The sequence below is a fragment of the Oryx dammah genome, unplaced genomic scaffold (genome assembly GCF_014754425.2).
Source record: "Oryx dammah isolate SB20612 unplaced genomic scaffold, SCBI_Odam_1.1 HiC_scaffold_6, whole genome shotgun sequence".
Taxonomy (NCBI): Eukaryota; Metazoa; Chordata; class Mammalia; order Artiodactyla; family Bovidae; genus Oryx; species Oryx dammah.
Window position 1 is genome coordinate 12,215,241 of NW_024070190.1, and position 26,676 is coordinate 12,241,916.

A 26,676-nucleotide genomic window follows, 5' to 3' on the forward strand; every position below is an offset into this window, starting at 1 on the left:
AAGCGAAAAGGAACAAAAGAGCCTCTTGATGAAAGTGAAAGAGAGTGAAAAAGCTGGCTTAAAACTCAATATTCAGAAAACTAGATCATGGCATCTGGTCCTGTAACTTCATGGCAAATAGATGGGTGGAGGGGCGGGGGGAGTGGAAGCAGTGACAGATTTCATTTTCTTGGGCTCCAAAATCACTTTGGACAATGACTGCAGCCATGCAATTGAAAGACACTCCTTGGACAGAAAGCTATGACAAACCTAAACAGCATATTAAACAGCAAAGACCTTTGCCAGCAAAGGTCCATATAGTCAAAGATATGGTTTTTCCAGTAGTCATGTAGGGATGCGAGTTGAACCATAAAGAAGGCTGAGCACCAAAGAATTTATGCTTTTGAATTGTGGTGTTGGAGAAAATTCTCAACGTCCCCTTGGACAGCAGGGAGATCAAACTGAGAGGGTAACAGGCAGGAAGGCCAAGGGTCTCCAAATGGAGGAAATAGGCTGTGTCAGACATTTTTTATCTCTCTCTTAAGCAGCAGGAGGAAACAAACTACTAGTGTTATATTTTTTCCCCTTCTCTATACAAAGCATGTACACCTGTGGTGGATTCATGTCAATCTATGCCAAAACCAATACAGAATTGTAAAGTAAAAATTAAAAATAAATAAATAAGTAAATTTAAAAAAAAAAGAGGTTTCTTACAAATTGTGAAATTATTTGTTCTAGCTCTGTGAAAAATACCGTTGGTAGCTTGATAGGGATTGCATTAAATCTATAAATTGCTTTGGGTAGTATACTCATTTACACTATATTGATTCTTCCGATCCATGTATATGATATATTTCTCCATCTATTAGTGTATACCTGTGGCAGATTCATGTTGATGTATGGCAAAACCAATACAATATTGTAATTAACCTCTGATTAAAATAAATAAATTTATATTTAAAAAATAAAATAAAATTAATGACCAAAATAAGAGGTTTCTTTTAAAATTCCGTGTTGCCATGATGACACCTGGCTCCACCTGAACTTAACTTTTCTCAAACCTTGAGCTAACCTAAGACTCAGAACCCACTTGACAAACCAGTATCTTTTACTCATACATTGTTCTCCTAATCTATGTTAATGGAACTCTGTGTTCACTTGGAAACCTGACTTTCTTCAAGATTCCTGTCATTTTATGGCCCAGGACAACTCACCTTGTGCCAATGTTATCTCAAATGCATGTTGTGGGTGAGGGGCCTGGTGCCAGTCTCTGAGTTTTGAGACATTCCCTTTCTCTAATTAGCAGACTACTAGTAGCTATATAATATCCGGCTAAAGACAAGCAGGCGAGTACTCTTTCTGCCCCCTTCTGATGTCTATGTCAGATTTTCTATCTCTTTTATGCTTTAATAAAACTTTATTCCACAAAAGCTCTGAGCGATCAAGCCTCATCACTGGCCCTGGATTGAATTCTTCTCCTCTGGAGGCCAAGAATCCCAGCATCTTTCATGATTTGGCAACAACCTTTCAAAACCAGTCAAACCTAAAGGATATCAAGCCTGAATATGCATTGGAAGGACTGATGCTGAAGTTCCAATACTCTGGCCACCTGATGCAAAGAGAAGACTCATTGGAAAAAACCCTGATGCTAGGAAAGGTAAGGGCAAGAGGAGAAGGGGGTGACAGAGGATGAGATGGTTGGATGGCATCACTGACTCAATGGACATGAGTAAACTCAGGGAGATAGTGAAAGACAGGGAAGCCTGGCATGCTACAGTCCATGGGGTCACAGAGTCAGACATGACTTAGCAACTGAACACCACCACCTGAAATTCACCCAGTTTTCATTAAAAACAAAGGAGATAAGATCTGTGACGTGAGTGGCCAGCAGCTCACCTTAATGCTGTGACTTCAACGATGGCAGACATGACTGTCCTGCCAGGGTCAGGCCCAACTTGCCATGGGACAGGGGGCTCTTGCTTCCTCACTCTTGGAAATTAGCCCCCAGTCTGTGAAGAAGCCCAACAGACATGGAAGAGGATGAGGCTCTGCCACCAGCCCAGATGAGCCCTGGATGGCAGCCACTATGAGTGAGGCCTCAACTGAGGTCTCCTGCAGCAGTGAGGGGCCATACCCTGGCCCTGCCCAAAGCCTGTAGTCCGGCCTGAATACAGGATGCTTGTTTAAAACCACTGTGTTTATGGGTGGTTGATTTCACAAAAGCAGGTACAGAAATGTAGCCTCCCCCTCACCCCACGTCTGCTCCAGACCCTCCAGCTCCCCTCATCCCATCACAGATGGAATGTTCATGTCCCCCAGATTCACTGGGTCCTAACCCCCACTGTAGTGGTGTCCAGAAACGGGGGACCTGTGAAGAGACGCAAAGATTGAACAAGGTCCTAGGGGTAAGACTTAAACCAGTAGGGCCAGGGTCCTTACATAAGAGGAAGGGACTCCAGAGCTCCCTCCACCATGTGAGGAAGCAGTGAGGGGGAGGCCAGCTGCTGGTCAGTTCTGAGTATATAACGTGACTTTACTAAAGACAGGCACTGCCCTATGCAGACCTCTAGAACTTACTCCTGTTGAACACCTGACACTCTGAAAACTTTAACCATCACCTTCCTGTCTCTCCCCATCCCCAGCCCCTGGCAACCTTCTTGAACTCTCTTCTGAGGGTCTGGCTATTTCAGATTCCTCATATAAGTGGTACTGTGTAGTATTTGTCCTTCTGTGTCTCGCTTACTTCACTTAGAATAATGTCCCCCAGGTTCATCCACATTGCTGCAAATGGCAGGATTTCCTTCTGTTTTTATAAATTCTGAATTATATCCCATTTGTGTATGTATTATATTTTCTTAAGCCATTCTTTAGGCAATGCACAGTTAGGTTACTTCCATGTCTTGGCTCTTTGAACAGTGCTGTAGTGAACAGGGGGGTCCTGGGTAGCGACAGTGGTAAAGAATCTGCCTGCAATGCTGGAGACATAATGAGACACAGGTTTGATCCCTGGGTTCAGTAGTTCCCCTGGAGAAGGGCCTGGCAACCCACTCCAGCATTCTTGCCTGGAGAATCCTAGAGAGAAAGGAGCCTGGAGGGCTACAGTCTACAGGGTCACAAAGTCGTTGGACACGACTTAAAATGATTTACCATGCACTCACACAGTGAAGAGAATGCAGATACAGTTTTGAGATCCTGATTTCAATTTCTTTCAGTTCAAGTTGAATGGATTGAGCAGTTCTGAGAGCAGGGAGCACTGTTTAGTGGGCTATGAAGTAGGCAGGGCCTGAAGTTCCCACACTGATCATGAGGAGCTCAGCCCACCTCTCTGACCCACTGGCACATGGGCATTCCACCCTTTAACTTGGCTCCTCAGGTGACTGAAACCAGCTGTGCCTCCTCAGGAACCACCCAGGCTTGGGCTGGGAAACTGTGGGTCAGCGTTGCTGCTGACAGGACTCATTCTCCTTAGGATTCACTGGAGTTTTGCTTCAGGACAACACGAGGCTGTGTCCACTCTAAAAGGACTCTAGTTCTTTAGGACCAAGTAGGGCTTTGGCTTCCAGGGCTGTATTCACATTGACAGGAGCTGCATTTCCTGAGGACACGGGCGATGCCAGGGGGAAAAAGTGAGGAAAATGAAGAAATGCAGAAAAGTGGTGGGTAGCTTTCTGTGAGCCACTGACTGCTGGGTGTGAGGCAGTACTGTCTTCAGAAGGTGCAGGAAGGGCCTGATATGGAAAATTGTGTTTTTAGTCGGCTTTGTGTGCAATGTATAAGGCATGGGGTATGTGGTGTCCAGGCTCCCCAGTCTTGTTTACTGTGAGACTGTCCTTCCTCCCGTGCACCCTTGGCTCCTCTGTCATAAATGAATGGACCACCTCCTTGTGGGCTGAGTTTTCGGGCCCCCTTCCTGTTCCTCTGGTCTGTGAACCTGCCTCATTGCCAGTCCTACACTGTTTTGGTGACTGTAGCTTCTGATATTGCTGAAGCCTGTTCGCCTTTCTGAGGATTTCATTGACTATTTGGGGCCCTTTATATTTCTACATGATGATTAGAAGCTTTGCTCTATTTCTGCGAAAAATACCATTGGAAATTAGGCAGAGATTGCGTTCACAGTGGACATTGCTTGAGGAAGAATGGACATTTTAACAATACAGGTTAGTCCATTCTATGAGCATGGGATATTTTTCCATTTATTGGTGTCATCTTCATTTTCTTCATCAATGTCTGAAAGTGTTCAGTGTGCGGGTCTTTCAGTTCAGATCAGTTCGGTTGCTCATTGTGTCTGACTCTTTGCTCAAACTCATGTCCCTCGAGTCAGTGATGCCATCCAACCATCTCATCCTCTGTCATCCCCTTCTCCTCCCACCTTGAATCTTTGCCAGCATCAAGGTCTTTACCAATGAGTCAGTTCTTTGCATCAGGTGGCCAAAGTATTGGAGCTCCAGCTTCAGCCTCAGTCCCTCCAATGAATATTTCAGGTCTGACTTCCTTTAGGATTGACTGGTTTGATTGCTGTCCAAGGGATCCCCAAGAGATTCTCCAACACCTCAGTTCAAAAGCATCAGTTCTTCAGTGCTCAGCTTTCTTTGTGGTCCAACTCTCATATCTATACATGACTACTGAAAAAACCATAGCTTTGACTAGATGGACCTTTGTAGATAATGTTTCTGCTTTTCAATTTGCTTTCTAGGTTGGTCATAGCTTTTCTTCCAAGAAGCAAGTGTCTTTTAATTTCATGGCTGCAATCACCATCTGCAGCAATTTTGGAGCCCAAGAAAACAAAGTTCGTCACTGTTTCCATTGTTTCCCCATCTATTTGCCATGAAGTGATGGGACCAGATGCCATGATCTTTGTTTTACTGAATTTTAAATTTTGTTAAATTTTGAATTTTGGTTTTCAGCCAGCTTTTTCACACTCCTCATTCACCTTTATCAAGAGGTTCCTTAGTTCCTCTTCCCTATCTGGCATAAAGGTGATATCATCTGCATAACTGAGGTTATTGATATTTCTCCCTGAAATCTTGATTCCAGCGTGTGCATCATCCAGTCCAGCATTTCACATGCATATAAGTTAAATAAGCACAGTGACATATATAGTCTTAACGTACTTCTTCCCCAATTTAGAACCAGTCTGTCGTTCCATGTCTAGTTCTAACTGTTGGAAGTGAGCACCTCCAACTTTGATTTCCTCTTCAAAAATTGTCTTAGCTTTTTTGTTTTGGCTGTGCTGGGTCTTTCTAGCTGATTGGGCTTTTCTTTAGTTGTGGGAAATGGGCTCTACTCTCTAACTGTGGTGCATGGGCTTCTCACTGTACTGGCATCTCCTGTTGCACAGCACAGGTTCTAGAATCTGTGGGTTTTAGCAGTTGTGGCACATGGGCTAAGTAGTTGCAACAACCAGGCTTAATAGTTGTGGTGTATGGGCTTAGTTGCTCCCCAACAAGTGGGATCATCCCAAACTAGGGATCAAACCGATGTCTCCAATTTTGGCAGGCAAATTCCTTACCACTGAGCCACCAGGAAAACGCTGTCTTAGCTCTTTGATGTTTCCTGAAATTGCATGTTTTGCTGTGCTGTATCTTGCTCCCCGTCACATGGTTGTACCCCGAGTTGTATATGCATTCATCTGCTAAAGACCCTCTGGTTCCTTTAAGGTTTAGACACTATGAGTAGAGGTTCAATGCAGAATAGGGTCCTTGTTTCTGTTTGGATAGTTTTTCAATGCCATTATGTGAAAACCGGATGCATGATGGGTTGATCTTAAGGTGTGAGACTTGTTTGGCTTGAAAAATGTCCCAAACTGTATCTCAAGAGGCTGTTGAAGCATTCCATCAGCAATGAAGGAGAGTTGCTGGTGTTCCCTATTGTCCCATGATCAGTATTGTCATTTGGGGAGGAGATTAGCTTTTCTAATAGGTATGTAGTGCTCTCTTGTTGTTCCAATCTATAATCACCTAATGGGATATGATATTAATCTTTTTTTTTTCACTTTTTACTATCTGTATTTCTTCCCAGGTCAGTGTCTGTTACAATCTTTACCTATTTTTCATGCAGGCATTTGCCTTATACATGTGTGCTTTGTGTATGCATACAAACACACACATACATATCTTCTTTCTGTAATGGGAATACAAATTCTTTATCAGAAGCATTTGGTAAACATTTTTTCTCCAGTATTTGGCTGTCTGTTACCTTTTTTTCCTTTTGTGTGTGTGCTGTGTCTGGAGTATCAAAGCTCATGATCTATGCAATGAAACCTATGGTCATGTAGGTTTTCTTCTGTATTGTTTATAGTTTACTATTTTAAATTTGTCTGGTCAAGGTGAATGGCTTTTATAAGTTATCAATTTGTGTCTACTTGCATTTCATTGTGTGTGTTTTATAATTATTTTATACCTGTTTTTCCAGAAGTCCTGGGATATCTGCCTGCATCCGTTTGAATTTCCAACATGCAGTGGATTCAGTAGGATCACCAGCAAGAAACTAGGCCTCCCCTGATTTGGGAGTGTCTGCGGCCTGCATTTCCCAGTTGACCAGCAGAGGGCGACAATCCCTCCTGTCTCACCAGCGCAGGGCCTCCCTATTTTGTCACCAGACTTGGCTCTGGAGCTAGGCCTCCTCAGGACCCACCCAGGGTTTGGCTCTGGGACAGGACTGGGCTGCGTCTACACTGAGAGGAATTCAGTTCCCTCAGGAGCTCAGTTTCGTCAGGAGACCATGGGAAGAAGAGGTGAAGAAACAGTGGTGAGAGGCTTCCTGTGCCTGGCTGTCTGTCTGGAGGGGCACTGTCTTCAGAGGACCCAGCAGAGGAAGGGCTCGATGTGGAAACCTGTGGCCTTTGATTAGTCACTTGGTGTGAGCAGGATCTGGGTGGGGCCTGGCCTCTCTAGCCGTGTTTGATGTTGTCTTGACTGTTCTGTGCTTCTGTTGACATGGTTGTTTTGAGAAGTAATTCATTTTTCAGTCATTTAAAACTTACAGAATATTTTCAATAGCAAGACTCAAAGTACTCACATTTGCCCCTTCATACAAAATACTCCAGTGTGTTTTACCTCAAACAAGGATGCTTTCCAAGGAAACCAGCATATATCCCCCAAATGAGCATCATAAGATGATCTTATAATAATCCAACCACAGGCCCACTTCAACTTTTACCAGCTGCCCCAGTTCTATGGAATTGTCTTTTTTCATTCTGATTTAGTTTTCTTTCATTTTTTTTCTGGAACCATGGTTGAGACTTACCCTCACACACAAATCCTTGATGGATTTAAAGCATAAGATGAGCATGTGATCAGGGTGGCCTTTTCTGGGTGGCTTCTTTCACTGAGGACGTTGTCAGCTGTCACTGTCTATCCATGTGGTAGCATGTATCAATCCCACATTTTAAAAATTGTGATTAAAAACACATAACAACAGGTACCTTACTGTCGGCATGACACAAGGAAGGACAAGGCAGGGGATGAAAGCACAAGAAGCGAGCACTTCTCTGTCCTTCAGGAGAAAGGTGTCAGAAGTGTCTCCACACCAGGTAGGCAGAGCCCATAGGAACACAGAAGGCAAACGCTTTCAAACTGTGGTGCTAGAGAAGACTCTTGAGAGTCCCTTGGAGAGCAAGGAGATCAGACCAGTCAATCTTAAAGGGAATCAACCCTGAATATTAATTGGAAGGGCTGATGCTGAAGCTGAAGCTCCAGTACTGTGCCCACCTGATGCAAAGACCTGAATCACTGGAAAGACTCATGCTGGGAAAAATTGAGGGCAAGAGGAGAAGGGGGCAACAGAGGATGAGATGGTTGGGATAAAAAGGACATGAGTTTGAGGACACTCAGGGAGATAGTGAAGGACACAGAAGCCTGGCATGATGCAGTTCATGGGGTGGCAAAGAGTCAGACATGACTTAGCAACTGAACAACAATAGGAGGCAAATGAATGGAAAAGCAGCCTGTGGAGTCTAGTCTCTCCACTCCCAGCCCCAGAGCCGCAGGTCCCAATCTACCCTAATGTGCATATCACAACACCAAGAAGACACACAGACCCTGCCTTAGGAAGCCAGACCCCCTGTTGGGATCACACAGCATGGTCACATGGTCATTAAGGACTCAGCCCCTCCTCCATGCTCACGTCCCCTGTCCTCACAAAGACATCCACAGGTCACTACATGGGGCTTTCTGGGGCACTTGTGAATAGTAGAAACTGCAATGGTAAAAGGAGAGGAGAAGACACAGACGGGAGCATGACCGTGGGGCTCTACAAATGATCAAAGACCTGAAGTCCTTAATACTTAGATTTTGAAAAAGGTTTCTTAATATGTAAATGGAGAAAGGAGGCCCATTAAGTAAATAGTGTTGGGACAATTGGCATCCAATTGGAAAACAAAGCTGGATACCTACGTCAGGAAACACTACCAAAAGCAACTAGACACATTAAGAACTTATATTTGAAAGGGAAAACTTACAACTCTAAGGACAATTTTTCATGAGGAAATATCTTTTTTTCTTAATAGTATAGTTGCCTTACCAAGTTGTGTTAGTTGCACAAGCATAGCAAAGTGACTCAGTTATTCAGTGATACAGTATCTGAGGTGATTCTTCAAAGAGAATTCACTCCCTTTGGGAGGCCCCTGGGCAATGACCACTGCTCAGAACAACTGACATTCCAGAAACCCATAGCAGCACATTGTGGTGCTCAGCGGGTGTTTGTTGACTGAATAAATGGCTGTAATCAGACACTGAAAGCAAGCCTTGAGGCTGGGAGGAGATCCCGAATCCTGTCTTCAAACAGGAGGGCTCTCCTTTTTGGTATGGGTGGGTGAAATAGGGTTTGGAAAGGGAAACAATGTGTTACACATTATCTAGTAAACCAGGGACATGTGGGAAGAGGATGTGAGCAGGCACATCCCAGGAAACTGAGCACAGAGGCTGCAGCAGCTGCACCCTAACTCCTGCTTATGGGGCATCACACTGTCTCTAATTCTGGAAGCAGGGTGAACAGGGCACAGGTTTCCTGGAGAGGATGGTCATCTGACCTCAACCTGGCCTATTAGCATGTTTCACCCCTCCCTGGCCATTGTGATTGGCTGTGAGCTGGGCGAATGACCAATCAGGACTCAGGGCAGACCTCCTGCTGGAATCCTGGGGAAGAAGAGCTTTATTTCTGTTTGGAGCAGGGCAAAGGTCAGCCGTGGCAGTTGGTGGGGCTATGAGGTCAGCCTGTGGCAGTTGGTGGGGACGTGAGTTCAGCCTATGGTAGTTGGAGGGAATGGGAGGTAGCCTGCAGCAGTTGGTGGTGATCTTGCTCCCATAAACTCAGAGACCCCTGCAGGAGAATGACAGCAGTATGCAGAACTGAGAAGTTGGGGGGAGAGGATTTCTGGTGAGGTCCTTGAGATCCAGGTACAGTCCTGTCAGAAACTGTCTGCCTGTGGACCTCTTAGTTATTTAAGTCATTTTCTCCTGCTTGTTGACTTGTTTATTTAAGCCGCTTTGGTTTTCTATAACCGCTTTCCCCCAAAAAATTGTGACTCTTCCTTTCAGCGGGCTAAGTGGAGTCCCGAGAACTGCAACAATGTGGGTTTTGTCTAGTTGCAGGGAAGAAATTCCAGATAACATTGAAAGACTTTAGTTTAATCTGGAGATCTGAATGAACTCAAGCAGTATTTGTTGGGACCAGCTGTTAACTCTAGGATTCCCCTAATTAGTTCCCACAGGGTTAGTCCTGTTAAGGTAGCAACACCTGTCCCCAACTAGAGGACAAGATGGCAGTTCAGAGAAGGGAGGTAGCCAGACCACAGCAAGGAGGTGTGCAGCCAACAGAACCCCCTGCTCCTTGAACTCTGGGAAGCCACATGGTTGGGGCTTGTCCACGTGAAGGCACTAAGGCACCCAGCCCCACACTGGCTGCTGTGGGGGGCCTAAGGATTGGAAACTGCCATGTGGCTGCTTTGTCACTCACAAAAGCAACTCACTCTGAAGGTAGTGGGACCTTACTTCACCACAACCACCCCTTCCTGACCCCTTCAAGCTCTGTACCCCTTACTCTTGCTTTGCATGACAACCACAGAATCATGTTCATGTGACCACATAGGCAGTCTCTGGTTCACTGGCTCTCATCTGGAGCTGTGACAGGGGAGGCCAAGAGCTTTTGCCACTCCCCCCACCTGGGGACTTCTTCTTTGGGGCCTTCAGGGCTGTATTCCCCTCTTGCACACCAGAGGACTTTTCCAGAATATACAGGGAACTCAGTTTGAACAGGATCCATCCATCACTGTCCTTTTCATGTCTCCCTTGAAACTCAGCTCCGGTCCTCCTTTCTCCACTATGCAGCCTCCCGTGGTGCCACAGGAGAGAGCAAACTGACAATGAATTGACAGCACAGGAAGGTAATTGAGAGGTGAGATCTGACAGCTGGGAAGCTCAGCTTACAAGGGACCTCGCTCTTCACGCTATAGTGGCTGTAGAAGCCCCCAGGGTCTGGAAGCAGTGCTTGGGCCAAACTGAATCCACAGGCCTTTTGACAGCTCAGGTTTCCAGCCACGGGGTGGGGTGAGGTCCCTGAGGTTCTGAAGGCCCACTATGTGTAGGCTCAGGGTGCACAAAGAAGAGAAGGCAGAGGCCTGCCGGAAGGTGCTCACAGACCACATATAGACAAGTCAGCCGGGCCACAAGTCAGAGCCTGAGCTGCTTTCATGGGTGAAGGGTGTGGGGCAGAGGCAGAGACCCAAGTCTGCTAGGGGAACTGCTTAAGGACAGAGAAATTTCAACTGAGATTTGAAGGCTGTATCAGTTAGTTACATCTTTGGCTGAGGTGAGTGGGGACAGCGGTAGGGGAGAAATGGAGAGACCAGATCATGCAGGAACTGTAATCCCTGTGACGATATTTGCACTGGGTGCAAGGAGGCACAGCTGGTGAGGGTCAGGGGTTTGGGCCCCGATGCTGTGCAGAAATTAAGTGGGTGAGCCCTGAGGAGGGTCTCCCTATAGATGGTACAGGCAGGGAAGGCTCCTCTGAGGAAGTGATATTTCAGCTAAGCCTTGTGTGGACCATTTCTACCTTCTGTCAACTTGATGCTTTGCTTTTGCAAGATGCCCCCTGTTCTGAGTCACTTCAACTTGGCCCCCCATCCCCACCTGTCAGTCCCTCTCCCCACACAGAGGAATCCTTCCAGGGCCCACTGTTGTGTGTTTTTTTTTTTTGGGGGGGGGGGGGGGGGGGGGGGGGGGGCTGCATCCTATGGCTTGTAGGATCTTAGTTACCAGACTAGAGATTGAACCCAGGCCCCTGGCAGAGAAAATGCTCAGTCCTAACCCCTGCACACCAAGGGATTCCCCCAAGGCCCACTATTCAAATACAATCCAACTTCCTCTTTAACTGGACTCATACTCTGCACCACTGTCTACCTGCCCTGCTCCCCAGCATCAGGTTCCAGGACACTCAGGGTCCCCTCACCGCAGACCCATGAAGTTGCTCAGCCCGGATGAAGGTTCTCTCTGTTCACAGCTCCAGCTCCTCTGCCTCCTGCTCTCCCCATGCTCCCTGCATGGTGAAGCCCCTCTTCCAGGACTGTGAGGAGAAACTTTCATTTCAATGGCTGTTGTTTCCTGATTGGTTAGCCTTACTGACCCTCAAAGTTTCCACTGAATACTCTATTTTAAGCCAGCCTACAAGACACTTTGCAGACAGAGTGAACAAATGAAGAGCAAGTGAACTATACACCTTCTTACAAAATCATCAAGTGGTGATACCTTAATATGTATTGGAATTCCTTTTCCCATAAAATCACAGGCTCCATCAGGGTGGAGGACATATAAAAATCATGTAGTCAGGACCAGACTCCTGCAAGGTCCTATACCCATCTCCCCACACTGAGGGCTCGGGCCCAGGCTTGACTGAATCCCAGTCTCTGACTTAAAACTGAGTGGAATTTGGCTGGTTTTTCCAATTAAGCTTTTACAGTTGTCAGCTTAGCAGGAAAGTTCTTGGTTTCAACTCATCTGTCCCGCAATAATCAAGCTGTACCACGTGTGAGATGGCCTGTTCCCTGAGTTATTTGGTTAGAATCTGCAGATGGTAACAGGGAAAATGTCATTGTTTCAAAATAAGCTGTGTCTCTGGGAGAGAGTGGGGGTGGTGCCCCTGGAATGTATCGCTCCTGAATCTTTTAGTCATTAGATTTCCAGAGAAGCCCCCAGAGGGGAGAGTGGGCTGGAGCTGAGCTGGGCTATCCCCCATGGATCTGAGGGGGGAAACAGCAGACAGCTGTGGTCCTGGGAGCAGCCTGACCCTGGGAGCCACAGGAAAGGTCCCCTCCAAGCCTGCTGTCCAGCTTAGGATAAGGCTCAGCAGCTGTAACTCAGGGGCCACGGCTGAGGGGCAAAGGAAAGCTGGCCCCCCTCACACTGGGTCAGGAGGCAGACAGTCCAGGGCTGGTCCGGAGCCTCCTGTTCCTGATGCCCTTCGATCCAGAAGAGTTGCTTTGTCCACAGAGCAGTAAGAGCTCCAAGCTCAGAGCTGACGTTTCCAGATCAGGACAGAAGGAGAAGCAGAAAGGGCCTGCTTCTCTCTCCCAGGACACATTCTAGAGTTTGTGCAAATCACTCTCATCCCCCTGGAAGGAGAGGTTGGTCACACAAGCAGCCTCAGTGCAGAGGAGGCAGGAACTCTGTAGTCCTGGGCAGCCAGTGTCCAGATAAAGGAGGGTTTCCAGTGACCTGGGAGTGGACAAGGTGTACTGGGAGCCCTTGGATGCCTCAGCCCACCGCCTCTAAGGCTTCCTCCCACCACCTGACCCATCTCTACCCTGACCTCACATTTTATGAGATTGCCCGTTAGGTAAACTGCATTAAGGAATTAATTATTCAGGAAACAGTTGAAGATCATGGGAAAGTGGGGCTTCTCGTGAGATTTGCTGGCAAATCACTGGCAGGGTTCCATCACTGACACTGAGGCTTTCTCACCACCCTATTCCTGCAGAGCCCACTGGGCGGCAGCCCGAGACATCTTGTCCAGCAGAAGGAGACTGTGTCCCGCCCTACTCATGAGTGCCCTGCTCTTTAGTACAAAAGCCACACCCTCCCCGTGGGACTGTGATGGACAAATAAAGGGATGGAGGCAGCCGTGGCCCATCCAGCCCCAGCCCACACCTTACAGAAGAGGAGACAGTCTGTGAGCACAATGTTCCATCATCAGAGTCAACTACTTTCCAGCCCTGAGGTGGGGATGTTTCAATTTGGAGACACAGAGCACAGAGCACCGGTGTGGATGGTCCTGGAAGCAAGGGGGCCGGCCCAGGCCCCTCTCCCCAGCCTGGCTCCTGACCTCTGTCCTGTGTGTGCCTGACACTCCAGCTTCCTCCTGCCGGATTGCCTGCTCTCCAGTCCCTGTGGTCACACCCACACATCAGGACAACTCCTCCCATCGTGTGGAAGGGGAGATCCTGACTTCTGCATGAGAGTCAAGAAACTCAGCTGCACCGGTACCTGACTACACCACTCACAGGCTTTCATGGGACTTTATCCTATTTATGCTTCCCTGGTGGCTCAGATGGTAAAGCGCCTGCCTGCAATGTGGGAGACCCGTGTTCGATCCCTGGGTCGGGAAGATCCCCTGGAGAAGGAAATGGCAATCCACTCCAGCACTCTTGCCTGGAAAATCCCATGGATGGAGGAGCCTGATAGGCTACAGTCCATGGGGTCGCAAAGAGTTGGACACGACTGAGCGACTTCACTTTCACTTTCACTTTATCCTATTTATGGGCATCTCAGTCATGATTAACACAGGCCCCAGGGACCAAAAGTTCCCCTCAGCCCTTCTGAAGATGTTGGGTAATGTCAGTGCAGGGAAGTCATACACACTTTCTGCATTTCGGCCCGGCAGTGCAGCAATTGTTGCTGTTGGGAGTCATCATCCAAATTCTCTCAGTTGTTTGCATTTACTTGTTCTAATTTACTTCTAGTACCACATGACTGCATGCTTCTTAGACTGGAAAATACACAGCCTCAATTCTGTGCAGGGAGGATGCAAAACTGGAGCATCAAGTTTATCAACAGGAATTGGAAGAACCAATGAGTTGACAAGAACTCTCCCCCTCCCCCTTCTCACATGGATGATAGAAGAGTGGGGTAGGGAGACACGCCCAGGAGAGGCAGTCCAGTCTCTGCGGTTTCAGGTGAGAGCTGAGGGGTGGGCCTGCAGCCAGGCGGGCCCTCTTCTGGTCGCCCAGGCCACTGCAGACCATCCTCTGATCTGGCCAGGGTTTTGGATACGATGCTTCTGAAGGCCATGGAGGTGTGGGATACCCTTCTGATTTGAATCTTGTCAGAGAATTCAACCCCTTAACCACTGCCAGGGAATGCATCCTGACGTTTCATCTTGGGTCATCCATGGACTTTACCTGGGCTCCGTTTGTTACGCCGCCTCTTGCTGAGGAGACTATTATAAATCTGCGTATTTTCAGGCGAACTTTGGCTGTGGCCAGAGGAAAGTGTCTGGGGACAGACTTTCAGGCTGGCCAGCATGGGAGGAGCTCCTGGTGTTGGACACACCAGGGGCAGCTGCTTCCCTCTGCGACTTCAGTCCTGCTGCTGGTGCTGCTGATGGAGGGAAGGCCTCAGGGCCACACGGGGTGCTGGACTGGGGATGGCAGGCTTCTGCTCCAGGCTGGGTGGAGACCGGCAGGCTCCCTGGTCTTCTGCCCTGACTCCTGGTCCTCCTGCAGTTGTACCTTTTCTCCCTGCTTGCGCCACGTGGTATGAGTGTGGACACCTCAGGCCTTGGAGAAGGCTCCAGTTATGGCTGCTGAGGTCAGTGGAAGGGGAGAGCCTCTCAGTGATGGAGCAGCCCTCCACCTTGTGTTCCCCTGAGCTCACAGTGCAAAGCCTGCTGCCTGTTCCCTGAGTCATGGATCAGGTCCCACCTCGACACCAGAGTCCTTACCACTGTCACCCCTCGGTCCTTGTCACAGGGTGGCGCACAGAAAGGCCTCAGTGGCTCCTTCTGGCCCAGGTTCACCCACGGATGCCTCATCAGTCATTTAAGGAGCTTTTGTCACTGGAGTTGAGGACCATATTTTTTAGCAAATTCCTTCTCTGATGACTGACACAGGGGAATGGGGTGTTGCCCTACGAGGTTTCACAGCCACAGCTCTGAGAAGTCCTGTCCCCTAAAGGGCAGGGTCCCAGTCACCATGGAGTAGAGAACTACTCCCAGACTCCACACATCCACCGCAGGGCAGTCAGAGCCCTGTCCCAGCAAGATTTCTCAGGCAGCGTAAGTGCAGCTGCCATAGAAAGTGTTGAGCTTCCCACTCTCATCACACTCATTTCTGAGGCTGAAGTCTGTAATTTTCACATACTACTTGGAGTCAAAGAGGAGGTTCCCTGGCTTCAGGTCCAAGTGCAGGACGTGCCTCTGGTGGCCGTGCTGGAGGGCAGAGACCAGCTGCCAGAACAGCCCCTGGGCATCAGCCTCTGTCATGTTCCATGGTCCTCGAAATGGCCACACGTCTGCCTCACTGAGGCCCTCCATCTCCAGGAAAAAGGTGTTCTCTGTGTCAATCACCTCCAGTAGCTTGACAATATTTCCATGGTTTAGAGCCTTCATGCCAGGAGGCAGCGTGGAGAATCCCGCCCATGGCAAAGGTCATGAGGAAGAGGCCTGATGGGCAAAGGCGAGATCAGGCCTCAAGGGGCCCCCCTTCTTGAGCATCTACCCCCAAACCAGAATCTGTTTTTTCATGACTTTCACTAACTTCTCTGACATTAACAGAGGGCTGCCCCCGACCACCTTTCTCTGGAAAGAGTTAACTTAGGGCTCTAGTTGATAAATCTCCTGGGCATGAAAGGAGTGTTTCAAACCCCCTGTTAGCATTCTAGCTTACTTGGCAGGTTTATCCAGACTCTTGCAACATTGTTGGGCCAATGCTTGCTGCCAAGTTCTCACATCCCTTATTCATTGTGTTCCTGGGAGTGCATATAGTCAGGATGTAGAAATAACAAGCAGCAGTTTTAGCATTAGCAACATAAGACTTTGAGTTAATAAGTTATTTCTTTGCTGTAACCCGCTGAATCTTTGCTCCATAAAAATGTAACTCTGTACTTTAAGGGTGATGCAGGCTAGGAATTTAAGAAGAAACACTTTAAGGGAAAACTATTGTTCTGGCTGACCAACCTTTATCAAAAAGAGGTCATAAAATATCAACAGGCCTCCAGGCCAGAAGATAATGTACAAAAAATAAGACTCTTGCAGGAAGGAACCTGGTATCAATAAAAGTTAATACTGATGGAATGATGGACTCTGCATTTTTCACCTTGCTGTATGTACAACTCAGGGTATAAAAGTCCTCTCTGAAAGTAAACGGGCCTCGCTCACTGAAGCTTGGTCACTCCATGTCTTTCTTTTTTTCTCTTTCTTACTCTCTTTTTCAGCCTCTTTCTCTGCTCTATTTTCTTATCTGCAACATTCTTTCCTTATCTCTTTCTCTATCTTTCTTCATTCGCGGACATTGTCCATCCTGAGGATATCCCTGGACTCTGCTGAGGCTGGACCTCAGCACCTTCATACTATTCACTTCCTGGAAGAGTCCTGGAGGCTGGAGGAGTGCTGATGACTCTTCCTAATGACCTTTATGGCCAACTCTGCCCCAGTCAGAACGTACCAGGCCCACTTTGGCAAACCAACCTTTACCAATCATGTAAAGAATCACAGTTCTCAATAGAAGCCTTGTCCCCTGAAATGGCTGTGAGGCCCAGCATCATGGTGATCTGCAGTCACACTGACTGCCAGCACTAACTAGCAATGCTAACTGTGCTAACTGTGCTAACTATACTCCCGCAGCATGGAGTCCTCCAGGTTGGAGTGAATGGCTCTGGATAACAGCTCAAAATGTTAAGAAGAAATAAAGATTTCTGGTAAAAGTAGATAGACAAGCAATTAGAAAAGCTACTATTGTAACTGTGGTTTGTAGCTCCACTATTTTCTCTCTGATAGATAAGATTAATAAAAAGAATTAAGCACCATTTTTAATGTGGTTATGAATTACTACTGTTGTTCAGTCACTAAACCGTGTCCAGTTCTCTGTGACCTCATGGACTGTGTGCACCAGGCTTCTCTTGTCCTCCTTTCTTCCCTGAATTTGCTCAAATTCATGTCCATTGAGTCGGTGATGCCATCTAACTATGTCATACTCTGATGCCACCTTCTCTGATTATTTCAGTCTTCCCGTATCGAGGTCTTTTCTAGTAAATCAGCTCTTCACATCAGGTGGTCAAAGTATTGGAGCTTCTGTTTCAGCATCAGTCCTTCTAATGAAGATTCAGGGTTGATATACTTTAGGATGGACTGGTTTGATCTCCCTGCAGTCCAAGGGACTCTCAAGAGTCTTCTCCAACAATACAAATGGAAAGCATCAATTCTTCACTCAGCCTTCTTTATGGGCCAGCTCTCACATCTATACATGACTACTGGAAAAACCATAGCTTTGACTATAGGGACCTGTGTCCACAAAGTGACATCTCCACTTTCTAATACATTGTCTAGGTTTGTCATCACTTCTCTTCCAAGGAGCAAGTGTTTTTTTGTTTTTGTTTTTGTTTTAATTCATGGCTGCAGTCACAATCCACAGTGATTTTGGAGCTCCAAGGTAACACAATTTGTCACTGCTTCCAGTTTTTGCCCTTCTATTTGCCACGAAATGATGGGACTGGATGCCATGATCTTAGTTTTGTTAATGTTGAGTTTCAAGCCAGTTTTTTCACTCTCCTCTTTTACCCTCATCAAGAGGAACTTAGTTCCTCTTTTTTTTTTTCCTGCCTTTAGAGTGGTATCATCTGCATATCAGTGGTTGTTGATATTTCTCCTGGATTGATTCCAGCTTGTGATTTCTCCAGCCTGGCATTTCACATGATACAGTCCCCATATAAGTTAAGTAAGCAGGGTGATGATATACAGCCTTGACAAACTCATTTCCCAATTTTGAACCAGTCCATTGTTCCATGTATGGTTCTGTTCCTTCTTGACCTGCATAAGGTTTCCCAGGATTCAAGTAAGATGGTCTAGTATTTCCATCTGTTCTAGAATGTTCCACAATTTGTTGTGATCCACACAGTCAAAGGCTTTTGTCAATGAAGTAGATGTTTTTCTGGAATACCTTTCCTTTCTCTATGATTCAATGAATGTTTCAAATTTGACCTCTGTTTCCACTGTCTCTCTGAAACAGCTTGTACACCTGCTGCTGCTGCTAAATCGCTTCAGTCATGTCCGATTCTGTGTGACCGCCTAGACGGCAGCCCACAAGGCTCCCCCGTCCTTGGGATTCTCCAGGCAAGAACACTGGAGTAGGTTGCCATTTCCTTCTCCAATGCATGAAAGTGAAAAGTGAAAGTGAAGTCGCTCGATAGTGTCCGACTCTTAGCGACCCCATGGACTGCAGCCCACCAGGCTCCTCTGTCCATGGGATTTTCCAGGCAAGAAATTCTCAATTCACATACTGCTGATGATTAGCCAGAAGGATTTTGAGCATAATCTTGTTAGCATGTGAAATGAGCAAAAGCATACAGTAGTTTGAACATTCTTTAACCCTGTCTTTCTTTCAGATTGGAATGGAAACTGATCTTTTCAGTCCTGTGGCCACTGCTGAGTTTTCCAAATTTGATGACATACTGAGAACACTTAAACAGCATCATCTTTTAGGATTTGAAATAGCTGGAATTCTGTCACATCCACTAGCTTTTTTTATAATAATGCTTCTTCCTAAGTAAGGCCCACTTGACTTAACACTCCAGAATATCTGGCTCTAGGTGAATGATCACACTATCCTGATTATTTGGGCCCTTCAGATCTTGTTTGTACAGCTCTTCTGTGTATTCTTGCCACCTCTTCTTAATATCTTCTACTTCTGATAGGTCCTTATCATTTCTGTCCTGTATCATTCCCATCTTTGTGTGAAATGTTCCCTTGATAACTCCAGTTTTCTTGAAGAGATCTCTGATCTTTCCCATTCTGTTGTCTTTCTCTTTCTTTGCATTGTTCATTGAAGAAGGCTTTCTTTTACTGCCTCTCTATTTTCTGGAACTTTGCATTCAGTTGGGTGTATCTTTCCCTTTCTTCTTTTCCTTTCACTTCTCTTCTTTCCTTAGCTATTTGTAAAGCCTCTCAGACAACCACTTTGCCTTCTTGCATTTCTTTTTTGGTAATGGTTTTGGTCACCACCTCCTGTATGTTGTTATGAACCTCTGTCCATAAGTCTTTAGACACTCTGTCTACCAGATCTAACCCTTTGAATATATTTGTCACTCCACTGTATAGTCATAAGGGATTTGACTTAGGTCATACCAAATGGCCTAGTGGTTTTCTCTACCTTCTTTAATTTAAACCTGAATTTTGCCAATAAGGAGCTGATCTACATCATAGTCAGCTCCAGGTCTTGTTTCTGCTGACTGTATAGAGCTTCTCCATATTTGGCTACAAAGAACATATATTAATTTTGATATTGACTATCTGGTGATGTCCATGTATACACTTGTCTCTTGGGTTGTTGGAAAAGGGTGTTTGCTATGACCAGTGTGTTCTCTTAACAAAACTGTTAGCTTTCGCCCTGCTTTATTTTGTATTCCAAGGCCAATCTTGCCTATTATTCTGAGTATCTCCTGACTTCCTACTTTTGCTTTAGAGTCCCCTGTGATAAAAAGGACATCTTTTTTGGTGATAGTTCTAGAAGGTGTTGTAGGTCTTCAAGAACCAGTCCACTTCAGCTTCTCTGGCACTAATGGTTGGGGCAAAGACTTGGATTACTGACATGTTGAATGGCTTGCCTTAGAAACAGACTGAGATCATTCTATCATTTTTGAGATTGCAACCCAAGTACTGCAATTTGGACTCTTTTGTTGACTGTGGGGGCTACTCCATTTCTTCCAAGGGATTCTTGCCCACAGTAGTAAATATAATGGTTATTTGAATTAAATCCACCCATTCCTATCCATTTTAGTTCAGTGATTCGTAAGATGTTGATGTTTAATCTTGACATCTCCTGCTTTACCACATCCAATTTACCTTGATTCATGAACCTAACATTCCAGCTTCCTATGCAATATTGTTCCAGACACATCCACAACTAAGCATTGTATCCACTTTGGCCCAGCTGCTTCATTCTTTCTGGAGCTATTAGTAATTGCCCTCCACTCTTCCCCAGTAGCATACTGGGCACCTTCCGACCTGGAAGGCTCATCTTCTGGTGTCATATCTTTTGCCTTTTCATACTGTCCAAGGGTTTCTCTAGGCAAGAATACTGGAGTGGCTTGTCATTTCCTCCTACAGTGGACCACATTTTTTCAGAATTGTTCATTATGCCCATCCATCTTGGGTGACCCTGTATGGCATGGCTCAGATCTTCATTGAGTTATGCAAGCCCTTTGCCACAACAAGGCTGTGATCCATGAAGGGGTTTTGGATACACAACGCAAAAGGTATAATCAAACTAAAAGGAGTTCAAGTCAGACCTGTTGGAGCAGACGTGTTTTATGTTCTTGACATCAAACTGGCTTAAATTGGCATTAGAGTGTTATAACTTTAGGATGTTACTTATAATCTAATTATAACCACAAAGAAAATAGTTATAGAATATGCACAAAAGGAAATGAGAAGGGAATTAAAATGTTGCACTACCAAAAAAAATGAAAGCAGAAGAAGGTGGTCATGCAGGAAATGAGAGACAAAAAAATCATTAAGCCATACAGAAAACAAAGAACAAAATGACAGAGGTAACTCCTTCTATATGAGTAATTACATTACATGTAAACAGATTAAACTCTCTAGTCAAAAGACTGGCAGGATGATGCATATGATGCAACTATTTGCTATCTATAAGAGATTAATTTTAGATCCCAAGACAGAAAAAAGTTGAACATGAAAGGACAGAAAATGATAGACCATGCAAACAGTAACCAAAAGAGATCAGTTGTGGCTGTACTAATATCAGACAAAATAGACTAAATGAGAAAAGGTTACAAGAGAAAAGAATATTATATGTTAATAGGAAATTCAACAATATAGCAATAAGACAAAATCACATTTACACACCTAATGACACCATCAAAACACATGAAACAAAAATGAACAGAACTGAGGGGAGAAGTAGACCATTCACACAATACTTGGAACTTCCAATACCCCACTCTCATTGATGTATAATCAGGCAAGATGAGTGCAAAGGTAGAAAAGTTCAGCAACACAGTCAGTTAGGTCTAACAGACAAACACACCAGCAGAACACATGTTCTCCTCAAGGGCATTAGGGCCTCCTCCAGGACAGAGAATTGGTTAGGCTACAATTTATCTCAGTGTATTTAACAAGATAGATCTCATACAAAGTATCTTCTCTAACTATAATGTGATAAAGTTAGAAATCAGTAAGAGAAGAAAAAGTGGGAAATTCACATATTTGTAAAAATTAAATACACTTTAGCCAATGTAGCAAAGAATAAAGCATAGGGGAAATAAAAAAAATACTTAGAGATGAAGGAAAGTGAAACACTACCTATGAGAAACAGAAAAGCAGTGCTAAGGGGAAATTTATAGCTTTAAAAACATAAAAATCTCAAACCAGTAACTTCATGTAATTTGGTAACTAGAAAAAGAAGAACAAACTACTAAACCCAAAGCTGGCAGAAGGAAGGTAGTAATGAAGATTAGCACCAGAGACAAAATAGAAAAAAAAAGAAGGTAAAAAAAAAAACACAAAGTTGACTCTTTGGATAAATTAACAAAGTTGACAAGGTATTAGCTATACTGACTTAGAAAAAGGGGAAGACAAATTACTGAAATGAGAAATGAACATGGAGGAGTAAAAAGGATTATAGAGAGTACTGTAAATGATTGTTCTCTAACAAATGGGGTAACTAGATAAAATGGACAAATTGCTAGAACTACAAATCCTCCCAAGACGGAGTCACAAAGAAATAGAAACTCTGAACAAACTCACAGCTAGTAAGGTAATTTGATCACTAATCAAAACCCCTCCACAGAAACCCCTCAGACCCAACTGATGGCTTCACTGGTGAGTCCTACCAGACCTTTGACAAGAACGAACACCAATCCTCCTCAAAATCACCCCATATATTCAGGAGAAACAAAACAAAACACTTCCTAACTCCTTTAAGGTATGAACAGGCAAAAAGATCAGACACTAAAAGATGAACTCCCCAGGGTGGTAGGTGCCCAATATGCTACTGGAGATCAGGGGAGAAATAACTCCAGAAAGAATGGAGACACGGAGCCAAAGCAAAAATGACACCCAGTTGTGGATGTGACTGGTGATGGAAGTCAAGTCTGATGCTGTAAAGAGCAATACTGCATCAGAACCCGGAATGTTAGGTCCGTGAATTAAGGCAAATTGGAAGTGGTCAAACAGGAGATGGCAAGAGTGAACACTGACATTTTAGGAATCAGCAGAACTAAAATGATCTGGAATGGGTGAATTTAACTCAGATGACCATTATATCTATTACTGTGGGCAAGAATCCCTTAGAAGAAATGGAGTCAACAAAAGAATCTGAAATGCAGTACTTGGATGCAATCTCAAAACAGACAGAATGATCTCTGTTCGTTTCCAAGGCAAACCACTCAATATCACAGTAATCCAAGTCTATGCCCCAACCAGTATTGCTGAAAAGGCTGAAGTTGAACAGTTCTAAGAAGACCTACAAGACCTTCTAGAACTAATACCCAAAAAAGATGTCCTTTTCATTATAGGGGACTGGAATGCAAAAGTAGGAAGTCAAGAAATACCTGGAGTATTTCTGGCCTTGCAGTACAGAAGGAAGCAGGACAAAGGCTAACAGAGTTTTGCCAAGAGAATGCACTGGTCATAGAAAACACCCTCTTCCAACAACACAAGAGAAGACTCTACACAAGGACATCAGCAGATGGTCAATACCAAAATCAGATTGATTATATTCTTTGCAGCCAAAGATGGAGAAGCTCTATACAGTCAGTGAAAACAGACTGAGAGCTGACTGTGGCTCAGATCATGAACTCCTTACTGCCAAATTCAGACATAAATTGACGAAAGTAGGGAAAATCACTAGACCATTCAGGTATGATCTAAGTCAAATCTCTTATGATTATACAGTGGAAGTGAGAAATAGATTCACGAGATTAGATCTGATAGAGTGCCTGAAGAACTATGGACAGAGGTTCATGACATCATACAGGAGGCAGGGATCAAGACCATCCCCAAGAAAAGGAAATGCAAAAAGGCAAAATGGTTGTCTGACGAGGCCTTACAAATAGCTGAGAAAAGAAGAGAAGCAAATGGCAAAGGAGAAAAGAAAGATATACCCATTTGAATGCAGAGTTCCAAAGAATAGCAAGGACAGATAAGAAAACCTTTCTCAGTGATCAATGCAAAGAAATAGAGGAAAGCAATAGAATGGGAAAGACTAGAGATCTCCTCAAGAAAATTAGAGGGAGAGTGGTCCTAAGATGGCGGAGGAATAGGACGGGGAGCCCACTTTCTCCCCCATAAATTCATCAAAAGAACATTTGAACCCTGAGTAAATTCCACAAAACAACTTCTGAATGCCAGCAGAGAACATCAGGCACCCAAAAAAGCAACCCATTGTCTTCGAAAGGAGGTATAAAAATAAAAAAAAGATAAAAAGAAAAAGAGGTAGGGATGGAGATCTGTCCCGGGAAGGGAGTCTTAAAAAAGAGAGAAGTTTACAAACACCAGGAAACAGTCTCACTGGCGAGTCTGTGGCAAGCCTTGGAACCTCAGAGGGCAACATTACCAGGAGGGAAAATAAATAAATAATTAAACCCCACAGATTACATGCCAAACAGTAACTCCCTGAAGAGAAGCAGCCCAAATACCCGCATCCACCACTAGCAAGTGGGAGCTGGGCAGGGAGGCGCCAGCAGCATTGCTTAGGGTAAGCACCAGGCCTGAATGTCCTGAGGGCAATCTGAGGGAACTAACTTGAGATAGCAAACCAGACTGTGGGATAGCTACCCCGCGAAAAGCCCTAACCAAAAACACTGCCAGGCCTGCTCACAGAACAATGGACTGAGCAGAGCTAGCTGGCTGCGGACAGGTCCATCCCCCGCCGGAGACAAGCAGGCGAGGGCAGCCAGAGCCAGAAGGGGGCAGTCGCGGCCTCAGAGAGGCATCATCTACCAAACTGCAAGCAGGCTTCACTGCTAACCAAAACTTCTTGGGATTCTGGACGGTCAACATCCGTCTGAGAAGGTGTGTCAGTTGTACACCCAGAAAATCGAGCGGCAGGGACGGGGGAGGTGATAAGTCGCAGTGACTGTGCTTGCCAAACACCTGAGCTGCTTGGACCTGGGAAGGGTACAAAACGCAGGCCCAACCGAGTCTGCGCCTCTGAGGACTACCCGAGTGCCTGAACCTGAGCGGCTTAGACCTGGGAGGTGCATGCAGCCCAGGGCCGGCCTCAGACAGTTCCCAGCAGAGCAACTTAGAGCCTAAGCAGTGTAGACAGGGAAAGCACAAATGCTGTGATCAGGGGCAAACCCAGTGTGGCCAAGACACTGAGAGCACTCCCCAAAGTTTGCAGTGTTCCTCCCTGCCCAGAGCACAACTGAACAAGGGAGCCTAAAAAAAGTGTCCACCACCGCCCCCTTATGTCAGGGCAGAAATTAGACACTGAAGAGACCAGAACACAGAAGAAGCTAAAACAGAGGGAACCACCTTAGAAGTGACAGGTGTAATAGATTAAAACTCTGCAGTTAGCACCTATTACGTAGGAAGGGGCCTATAGGTCTTGAGAAGTATAAGCTGGATCAAGGAACTATCTGAAAATGAACTGACCCCACACTGTCCACAACACCACCAGAGAAAGCCCTAGATATATTTTTACTATTATCATTCTTTAAATTTTAAAAAAAATGTTATTTTTAAGTCCTCTATTACTCCTTTAATTTTCATTTTTGTAACCCACTCATTGGCAACCCACTCCAGTACTCTTACCTGGAAAATCCCATGGACGGAGGAGCCTGGTAGGCTATAGTCCATGGGGTTGCTAAGAGTCAGACGCGACTGAGTGACTTCACTTCTACTTTTCACTTTCATGCCTTGTAGAAGGAAATGGCAACCCACTCCAGTGTTCTTTCCTGGAGAATCCCAGGGACGGGGGAGCCTGGTGGGCTGCCGTCTATGGGGTTGCACAGAGTCAGACACGACTGAAGCGACTTAGCACCAGCAGCAGCAACCTACTATTACTTTGCAAAAAAAATTTAAAAGACCTTATTTTTTAAAGCAAACTTCATATATATATTATAATTTTTGTGACTGTTGTTTTTTTCTTTAATATTGTATTTTTGAGAATCCAACCTCTACTCTAGATTTTTAATCTTTGCTTCTTAGTATTTGTTATCAATTTTGTACCTTTAAGAACCCAGTCTTCAGAATCCATTTTTACTTGGGAGTGAGATTACTGGCTTGACTGCTCTCTCCCCCTTTGGACTCTCCTTTTTCTCCACCAGGTCACCTCTATCTCCTCCCTCCCCCCTCTCTTCTCTACCCAACTCTGTGAATCTCTTTGTGTGTTCCGGACGGTGGAGAACACTTAGGAAACTGATTACTGGCCGGATCTGTCTCTCTCCTTTTGATTACCCGCTTTATCCTCCTGGCCACCCCTGTCTCCTTCCTTCCTCTTCTCCTCTCTGTATAAATCCGTGAACATCTCTGAGCAGTCTAGACTGTGGAGTGCACATAAGGAAGTGATTACTCGCTAGCTTGCTCTCCCCTCTTTTGATTTCACCTTGTCTCATCCTGGTCACCTCTATCTCCCTCCTCCCTCTTCTCTTCTCCATGTAACTCTGTAACTTCTCTAGGTGTCCCTCAGTGTGGAGGAACTTTTCATCTTAACCTAGATGTTTTATCAGTGGTGCTGTATAATGGAGAAGTCTTGAGGCTCCTGTAAAAATAAGACTGAAAACCAGAAGCAGGAGGCTTAAGTCCAAATCCTGAGAAGACCAGAGAACTCCTGACTCCAGGGAACATAAATCGATAGGAGCTCATCAAAAGCCTCCATACCTACACTGAAACCAAGCACCAGCCAAGGAACAAGTTGCAGACCATGACATACCACACAAATTCTCCAGCAACACAGGAACATAGCCCTGAGCTTCAATATACAGGCTGCCCAAAGTCACTCCAAAACCACTGACATCTCATAACTCATTAATGAACACTTCATTGCACTCCAGAGAGAAGAAATCCAGCTCCACCCACCAGAACACCGACACAAGCTTCCCTAACCAGGAAACCTTGACAAACCACTTGTCCAACCCCACCCACAGTGAGAAAACTCCACAATAAAGGGAACTCCACAAACTGCCAGAATACAGAAAGGCCACCCCAAACACAGCAATATAAACAAGATGAAGAGACAGAGAAATACCCAGAAGGTAAAAGAACAGGATATGGCCACCAAACAAAACAAAAGAGGAAGAGATGGGGAATCTACCTGATAAAGAATGCCAAATAATGATGGTGAAAATGATCCAAAATCTTGAAAACAAAATGGAATCACAAATAAATAGCCTGGAGACAAGGATTGAGAAGATGCAAGAAAGGTTTAACAAAGACCCTAGAAGAAATAAAAAAGAGTCAATATATAATCAATAATGCAATAAATGGGATCAGAAACACTCTGGAGGCAACAAATAGTAGAATAAC